The sequence below is a fragment of the Jaculus jaculus genome, chromosome 9 (genome assembly GCF_020740685.1).
Source record: "Jaculus jaculus isolate mJacJac1 chromosome 9, mJacJac1.mat.Y.cur, whole genome shotgun sequence".
NCBI classification, from domain to species: Eukaryota; Metazoa; Chordata; class Mammalia; order Rodentia; family Dipodidae; genus Jaculus; species Jaculus jaculus.
Window position 1 is genome coordinate 47,520,269 of NC_059110.1, and position 8,229 is coordinate 47,528,497.

Genomic DNA, 8,229 nt, shown 5'->3' on the forward strand with positions numbered 1-8,229 from the left:
TCTATGTTCATGAGGGAGATTGGTCTGTAATTTTCTTGTTTTGTTCTTTCTTTGCCTTGTTTTAGTATCAGGGTGATTCTGGATTCATAGAAGGAGATTGGTAGGATTCCTTCTTTTTCTATAGTATGGAAAACCTTACGAAGCAATGGTGTTAGTTCTTTCCTGAAGGTATTGTAAAATTCAGCAGTGAATCCATCTGGGCCTGGAGCTTTTTAGTTGGGAGATTTTTGATAACTACTTGGATATCCATGCTTGATATATGTCTATTTAAGTGATTAATCTCGTCTTGATTTAATTTAGGTAGGTTATATAAATCAAGGAAATCATTTCTTTCAGATTTTCATATATTTCATGCTTTTATAGTATGTCTCTATAATTTTTTGAATTTCTCTGGCATCTGTTGTGATGTTACCTTTTTATCTCTAATTTTATTAATTTGTGTCTCTTCTCTCTTTCCTTTGGTCAGATTTGCTAAGGGTTTTTCAATCATTTTTATCCTTTAAAAGAACCAACTCTTTGTTTCATTGATTCTTTGTATTGTTTTTTTTTGTTGTTGTTGTTGTTTCTTTTTCATTAATTTCTGCCCTAATCTTTATTATTTCTTCCCATCTACTGATATTTGGTTTGCCTTGTTCTTCTTTTTCTAATGGTTTAAGGTGAAGCATTAGGTCATTTTACTTATAACCTTTTTAATTTCTTAATATAGGCACTTAAAGCTATTAATTTACCTCTTAGGACTGCCTTCATTGTATCCCAGAGATTTTGGTATGTTGTGTTCTCATTATCATTTGACTCTATAAATTTTCTGATTTCCTTCTTGATGACTTCATTGACCCATTTATTATTTAGTAATGTGTTGTTTAATTTCCATGATTTTGTGTATGCTCTATAGCCTTTCTTGTTATTGATTTGAGTTTTGATTCCATTGTGGTCAGATAGAATGCAAGGAATTATTTCAATTTTCCTGTATTTGTTAAGATTTGCTTTGTGTCCTAATATATGGTCTATTTTAGAGAATGTTCCGTGTACTGCTGAAGTGAATGTATATTCTACAGTATTTGGATGAAATGTCCTGTACATGTCTGTTAGGTCCATTCCTTCAATGACCACCTCATTTAGTCTAGATGCCTCTCTGTTTATTTTTTCCTGGGATGATCAGTCTATTGATGAGAGTGGGGTGTTGAAGTCACCCACTACCATTGTGTTTGGTGTTATAAATGACCTTAGTTCTAACAGTGTTTGTTTGATGAATTTGGGGGCCCCCATGTTAGGTGCATATATATTTATAATTATAATGTCCTCTTTTGGAGGGTGCCTTTAATCAATGTAAAACAACCTTCCTTATCTTTCTTAACTAATGTTGGACTGAAGTCTGCCTTGTCAAATATTAGGATAACAACCACTGGTTGTTTTCTATGTCCATTTACTTGAAACAGCATTTTCCAAACTTTAACACTAAGATAGTGTCCATCGTTTGTGGAAAGGTGGGTTTCTTGGAGGCAACAAATTGAAGGATCCTGCTTTTTAACCCAATCTGTGAACCTATGCCTTTTGGTTGGGGCATTGAGGCCATTGATATTAAGGATAGTATTGAAAGGTGTGTATTCATTTTTGTCATTTTTTTTTTTTTTGTAGTTCTTCTGGTTTTACCTTTGCTCTCTTGTGTTAAGTAGTATTTGAGTATTGTTTTTTTTTTTTCCTGGTTCCTTATATGTGTGCTTTTTTTTTTCTTCAGCATGGAGGATTCTTTCAAGTATTATCTGTAAAGCTGGTTTTCTCTTCAAATACTCCTTTAGCTTTCTTCTGTCCTGGAATGTCCTTATTTCTCTTTCTATTTGAATGGATAGTTTTGCAGGATAAAGTAACCTTGGTTGAGAGTGGTTATCTTTCAGGACTTGGAATACATCACTCCATGCCCTTCTGGCTTTTAAAGTTTGTGTTGAGTAATCTGCTGTAATCCTGATAGGCTTGCCTTTGTATGTAACTTGATTTTTCTCTCTGACTGCTTTCAATATTTTTTTTCTTTGGTTTGTGTGTTTGGTTGTTTCATTATAATATGGTGTAGAGAGGTTCTTTCCAGGTTTTGTCTGGCTGGTGTTCTAAAGGATTCCTGTATCTGCATTGTGCACCTCTTTCTCAATTTGGGGGAAGTTTTCTTCTATGATTTTGTTGGAGATGCCTACCATGACTTTGAAGTGACATTCTTCTCCTTCTACTATGCCCTGAATTCTTATGTTTGATCTTTTCATAGTGTCCCAGATATCTTGAAATTCATTCTCATACTTTTCTATTAGTTTGTCTTTCTCTTTGTTGGTCTGTATTAGATTTGCCACCTGGTCTTCTAGCTTAGATATTCTGTCCTCTCCTTCATCCATTGTACTGGTGAGATTTTCTACAGTTTTTTTTTTTTTAATTTCATTAACTGTGTTCTTCATTGCTAGTAATTCTGACTGATTTTTCTTTATTATTTCTATTTCCTTATTTATGTCTAGTATTGACCTCTTTATTTCATTAAATTAGTGTCCTGTATTTTGTCTGATTCCTTTTATTTCCTTTTTATTCCTTTGATTTCTTCTTTGACTTCTTTGAACACATTTATAATCATTCGTTTGAAATCTTTCTCAGACATTTCCTGTAACTCCTTCTCACTGGAGATCATTTCTGGTGTATTAATACTTTTTGGTGGATTTATATTGTCTTGACTTTTGGTGTTTCGTAGGTTATTATGTATATATTATTGCATCTGTGATTATTTAATGATTGGATTTTCTAGTTAGCTCAGTATTATTAGATGTATTAGACAATCTGATGTTATATAACTTCAGGGTAGGGGCTTAAGGCATTAGGTGTGGCTCTCAAGACTCTCAGAGTATCTACAAAAGTGACCCTACATGTTAGGTTTGCCTTCTATGAGAGTATTCAAGTAGGTTGAGTGGAACAAAATACAGACAGATTCTAAAATTTAACTAAACAATGTACACTTTCAATGAAAAACAGCTTTGAGTATTTATCCAAGAGTAGATACTATGACAACCAGATCCTGTAACTGTCCCTTAGGGTGTATGGTGCTCCACCCACACCCTTATTCCTGACAACAAGGAGGTTAAGATTTCTGATCTGCTGAGGGTTCCAAGTCAGCTTGTGACCAGGTGAGACCCTTCTCTGGTGTAATACCAGTTACCTCTGCTCCTGCTTTGGTCCCGCTGTTGGTTCAAGTTGGTGTGGCTGGGTCCCTATACTGCTGCTCTGTTCGCCGGAGCTGGGCACTGCTGGTGGGGGAGGGGAGGCTGCCAATGCTGCTCTAGTTCTCTCGCTGTTCCACGTGTTCTTCTACCTTGTGATCTGCTCCTCCATTGTTCACTGCTGCTCTCCCTTTATGTTTCTTGAGTTTGCTGAGATCTCGGGTGTGAGTGGAAACTACCCTCACCTGGCCTTTCCTGCAGCTCAAGCAGAGCCTGTTATCTTTCTGGTGTACCTGCCAGACCTGTGGACTTGCTAGAGCTGCTTCTGCCAGCCTATGTGGATTCTGGATGCTCTGGATCTCTCCTACTTCTCTGCTGCCATTTCAGTTTCCTATACACCTCACTTTATAGTAAAAGTTTGTAGTTTGCTGAGGATTTTTTGGATTTTTCCCCCAGGCTCCTTTGGCATGGTACCTATACTGCCATCCTAACCAGAAGTCCAGCATATCTTTTTTGCCAGAGAGAAACATACTTGGCTTATTCTTGAGACATGAATATCCATACGTGAAATAAAGTTAGCTTTCTTCATCTATCATACTCTATCATTCATATTCTCTGAGCATTTTTCTTCAGGTCTTAAGGCCTTCTGGAAGCTCACTAGCACAACATTTGGGTTTCTATCAATTGTATCTTTCAGAACTCCAACTGGCCACAAATGTTTCCACATTTACCTTCAAGTAATCAAGAAAAACCTCTTTGTTTGCTTTGCATTTCTCTCATCTCTAGATTGTTTTATCATTTTATAGACCAAACTTACATGGAAGATTATGGGTTTTCCCTTCCCCTGTTTCAAAAGTATGGTCTAAGATATATCTTTTGTGTAATTTGTCTGCCAGAGCCTAAAGAGAGGATGCTAGCCACAAGTCCTTTTACCTTGATAACACTACATGTCCTCTTGCACAGCCATCTCAGCCTCAGATATATTTCTTATTATTCCCAAGAATGGCCATGGCTCTTCTGTATAAGCTTGCTGATGCTCTGGTCCCTTATGTACCACATTCAGGGATTTTAACACATTCTCTAATTTTTCCACTGTTTTCAGGACACCCCCTTGTTCTCATGATGGACCTCACTCATGAAGCCTGCATAATACCCCACACAACTTTGACAAAGTCAGTTACCCTGGGATTTCCACCACAGACACTGTGCCTCCTGATAGCACAGCCTTAGTTACATGCCTCACTCCCCACACAAGACTGGGCAACTGCTTCCACTACAGGAAGGGATAACACCTTTAATGAGATTTTAGAGTTTCAGGGAAAAATCACCTAGATTTATCTTTTATTCTTATCTCTTTATCTCCCACTGAGGCTACAATACCTTAAGCATTATTACATACAGGTGACACAGGGGATCCTGAGAGTTCAGGTGGGAGCATGATGACCTTCCCCATGCTCACCTCTCATGAGTTGTCCCAGTAGGTTTTGATAAGCTGGAAGTTGTAGTTACTGCTTCAAATGCAGAAGAATTTTCCATACAATACCATCTCTGTATATATGAGAGGCTTTAATATAAGAACTATAGACTAAGATCAGTTGGGCCAGCTTAATTTCTAAACTGATATAATTATATAGTTGTATATTGAACATTTTCCTAATGCATAAGTACAATGAGAATCTCTACACTTGAATATTACTTGAAAAAGATATAGTCTTCCAAGATTCTCAGAAATGTAATGCAGAGGACATTAGGACAGAACCCAATCACTACACAATTAATTTTTAAAAAAAAATATTTAATTTAATTAATTTATTTATTTGACACAGAAAGAGGAAGAGAGAGAGAGATACAAAAAGAGAGAGACAGAATGGTTGCGCCAGGGCTTCCAGCCACTGCAAATGAACTCCAGATGCGTGAGCCCCCTTGTGCATCTGGCTAATGTGGGTCCTGGGGAATAGAACCTAGGTCCTTTGGTTTTGCAGGCAAACACCTTAACCATTAAGTCATCCCTCCAGCCACACGCTCCTTATTTATTTAAATCTCACAATTGCTCATCAACTAATTTTTTTTTAATTTTTATTTATTTATTTGACAGCGACAGACAGAGAGAGAAAGAGGCAGATAGATATAGATAGAGAGAGAATGAGCACGCCAGGGCCTCCAGCCACTGCAAATGAACTCCAAATGCATGTGCTACCTTGTCCATCTGGCTTACGTGTCTCCTAGGGAATTGAGCCTCAAACCGGGGTCCTTAGGCTTCACAGGCAAGTGCTTGACTGCTAAGCCATCTCTCCAGCACCCTGTTCATTCATTTTTAATGCCCATCCTGAAGTTTCTTTCCCACTTGCTATTTCTCCTAGTTATGCCACTTTTGAAAGTACCATGACAACTGACATCAGAAACAACACTTACTGTGATTAATTTTATGTGTCACCTTCAGTAAGCGATAGCTCCCCATAATCTAGAAATGTTGTGAGGTGTTATTTTGATGCTATTAACATTTAAATATATCAATATTGAATAAACGTTACTCTTCTGTGAGCATAACTCTTTCTTTTTTTTACACAAAGACATTATTTAAGACATTTATCAACAGGTGCTTGCAGTTTGTGGACTTTGTTTTTTTTTTTTTTTTTAAATCAAGTTGTAAACTTTTTATTACAAATTTAAAATGAACTTCTTAAAAATATCAACTTGACCAGATATGAAACGACTTAAAAACCTTTAAAGGTATATTGTGAAAAACCAGGCTTTTTAAAAAAGAGACATCTTTAGGTAAAAATAATTAAAAAAAATGCTGCATAGTTAACGCAGATAGTTCTAGTTTATCTGGTCAATGGGCAAAAAGCAAGCACTTAAGGTCTTCAGCTCCAATCTTTTGTTCATTTCTTATTGCTGGAATTTCATATTCACTTTTTCTTGTTGGATGACTAAATGGGATGATGGTAAAGATGGTAAGCCAGTATTGACTCAGCCCCACCCTGCTCAGCCTTGAGAGTGGACGAATTTTCAGCTGGTGGATCAGCTCTTTTGTCTCTTTGCCATCTTGTGGTTTGGGGGTTCTCCGGGCACTTGCCTTGATAATTGAAGTTGCGGTGGTACCGACATTGAGGTGGCTGCTGACCTTCGGTGTCATCTCCTTGCTTTTCCTTGTCCTCTTCATTGCCATCCTCTCTGGGCTGTCCTTGGGGAGGAGGACCCCTGCGGAATCGTGGTCTATAACCCCGATACATATTCTGTCTCACTGGTCTGCCTTGCTCTTCTGCACCCTGGTTGTCAGCACCCTCCATCCCTGTACAGGAGGTGGGATTCTGTGGTCGTCGCCCTAGGGCCTTGGACCTGTCCTTCAGGAGCGCTCTCCCATCCTTCATTCTTTCCCCACTCTCACTATTCTGGTAATTCTGCTGGTAGTTAGGAGGAGGACCCAACGACGTGGACAGCGTCTACAATGGTTACGGTCTGCTGCACGTTTACTGCGGAGACCTGGACCTCCACCAGGGCCTGCAGCATTGCCGCCTCCGCACCTTTTCTTCTTCCACATCAGACTGCAGTCTCTCCATCTCCTACACTGCGAAGGTGCTTCCTGGGGTTATTCTTCTTTATGGCAGTCTGGTGTACAAATACATCTTCCTTGGTGTCATTCCTGTTGATGAAACCATATCCATTCCTTACATTGAACCATTTTACTGTTCCCAAAACCTTCCTTGCGATGACCTTCTTGTCCCAGCCTGCAGGCACAGCCGGGGCCGCAGGGGCCGCAGCTCCCTGCCCGGCTGCTGGCGGTGCCGGCTTGGTGTCCGCGGTGCTGAGGGCGGGGCGGCGGCGGCGGCTGGGCCTCGGCCTCGCTGCTGGTGGTTGCCTTGATGGTGACTGGGGCGGGCAGCCGTGAGGCTCCTCTGGGGTGTGATGGTAACTATGCGGCGGCATTGGGGCTGCTCAGTGCTCTCTGGGGTCCGCTCTCCGCTCCGGCTACTGATCGAACTCCTGAGCAGAACTCTTTGAATTAGGCAAAAATGCTGCAGGACTGACAAACCAAGAAGAGGAACAGTGAGAACAGATCTCTGGTTCCATGCCGCTGTGGTCTCTTTGATTCTACCCTCATATGGAAATCTGTATGGTGGCACTTGCCAATAATCCTAGCATATAAGAAGCTAAGGCAAGAGGATCATGAGTTCAAGGCCATTTGGACTACATACTATGACTATCTCAAATTTTTAAAAAAAGAAGAAATTGAAAGTTTGTTTTGACCCCGTTCTACCTCCTATGGAAAGCAAGATATCTACCAGCAACACCCAGACCCACAAGTCATAGCAGGGAAGTAGGTTCTGTAGATTGATTGATCCTGCTAGATCATGTGCCACTGACCAAGAATAAAGATGATAAGAATATGATGTTTCCTCCAAAACTCATATTGAAGTTTAATCTACATTGGGATGTAATAAGAGGGTGGAAAATTAAGCTGAGTCTGACATTTAGATTTACACCATGGTGCGGTGTAATAATTGGATCTGTTGATTAACTGAGACCAATCTATTATTATGTCAGATTCCACTGATGCAAGTATTATTATCTGTGTATTGCCTGACTCTCATCCTAAAACATAGCAAAACAATAAACAAACAAATTTTAGAAGGCAATCTTTCCAGTCTTATTACAATAGAGCAATTTATTTTTTGTAATTTTTACAAAAGACTCAAAAGATCTATATGTCACATAGTTTTATATTTATATTTTATTTGAAAGAGGGAGAAATAGAGAATAGGCATACTAGGGCCTCCAGTCACTGGAAACAAACCAGACCCAAGCACCACCTTATGCATCTGGCTTACATGGGCCCTGGGGAATCAAATCTGGGTCCTTTGGCATTGCAGACAAGTGCCTTAACTGCTAAGCCATCTATCCAGGCCCATAGTTTAACCTATGCAAATAGATTGTATCATGCAGATTTTGTTAGTTTGTTTCTGCATAACATCTAATGTTATATTCCCTCTACTTCTCTGGGTTTCATGAAATAGCAAGACCTGTGGTGATTTACTTTTGGTTCAGT

At 39.3% G+C, this 8,229-nt stretch overlaps 1 pseudogene; it reads right to left on the reverse strand.

Annotated features, from left to right (window-relative positions):
• Positions 1–6,112: 6,112 nt before the first annotated feature.
• Positions 6,113–7,109, reverse strand: LOC123463509 (annotated as a pseudogene).
• Between the last annotated feature and the right edge of the window lie 1,120 nt (positions 7,110–8,229).